The sequence below is a fragment of the Arachis duranensis genome, chromosome 1 (genome assembly GCF_000817695.3).
Source record: "Arachis duranensis cultivar V14167 chromosome 1, aradu.V14167.gnm2.J7QH, whole genome shotgun sequence".
In the NCBI taxonomy this organism is placed as follows: Eukaryota; Viridiplantae; Streptophyta; class Magnoliopsida; order Fabales; family Fabaceae; genus Arachis; species Arachis duranensis.
Window position 1 is genome coordinate 97,066,840 of NC_029772.3, and position 1,318 is coordinate 97,068,157.

The window sequence follows — 1,318 nt, forward strand, 5'->3', positions numbered from 1 at the left end:
GTTGAAAGGCATTCTCTTGAGGATTGATGTATGGACTTAGTGCTTTAGGAGTTAGTGTGTTTAGATTGAGTTCCCACGAGCAGGGGATATAATTACTATATCTCTTGGTATTGCATTAGAGTCCTCCGTTTCTTTAGCTGCAACGGCTGCAGACGCATTAACATTTCGATATTTGGCCCTCGTGGCTGGCGAATTTGTCCAAGAGTAACGGTTGCCCCATTAGCGGGGATGCTTCTCCAGGGCTTTTAATTTACCTAAGATAGACGTCGCTTGTTGGATTCTTTAATTCTCCAAGCAGACGTTGGAAGTCTTCTTTTGTGGCGCCTACGCCAGCCTCTTTACCTTCCAAAACGAGAAGCTGCGCGATATCGTGCCATGGTTGGCGGTCTCTTGTTTGGGTTTTGGAGAAGGATTCTATAATAAAAGCACACTTTAATCGTAGGTCGTTCACCCAATTTGAAAATGCATTTAAATTTCTATCCTTTTCAAAACCTGGACATATTGATCTCTCATATTCTCTTGGGTCTGTCAGACATAACGAAAAAATTAAACGTGACTTCTGTTGTACTGACTTACTTGATACGAATATACACGTGAGAGAATTTTTAAAATTGGACAAATTAGACTCAATGATCGATATATCTATATTTTGAAGAGGGCAGAGACTTAAAAGTATTTTTAAATCCTCAAAAACTTAAACATTCGCAAACCAAAAAATCAAGAATCGGTTTACGCTTTTCTCTTTATTTTTTAATGTTTTGTATCTTTTTGTATCTCTGAACTTGAATCTGTATGACTCAGAGATCTCTTTAACACTCATGAATTTTGTCCCTAGTTTGGAACCTTTGTGAAAAAAAAAAATGTGTGCTTTGTGCTTACAAAATGTGAAATCAAATCAATTCGCATCTCTATTCACTGTTAATAAATTTGGTTTACTCTCAACAACTTCTATAAAGAAAAATATCAGTTAAGATGATATCCCATACATATTATATGTACAATTTGGTTTGCCATTATATCTTGTGTGCTCGCCATGAATTATTTATTTTGAATTATGTATAAAAAAATTATTATGTATTTGAGTATAAATATATATATTATTTAATTTATTTTTAATATATATTTTATATTAATTATTGAGTTGTTTTATATAAATAGCATGATTCAATTATATATATGTATTAAAAAATTAGGACAAAATACTAAGATCATCCAATTGCATGCAAAAAATACTAACATCACCTAAAGTAAGAAATGGTTCGTAGATCATCTAAAGACTTTTTTTTTATGTAAATTGAATTAGGATATTTTGATATGT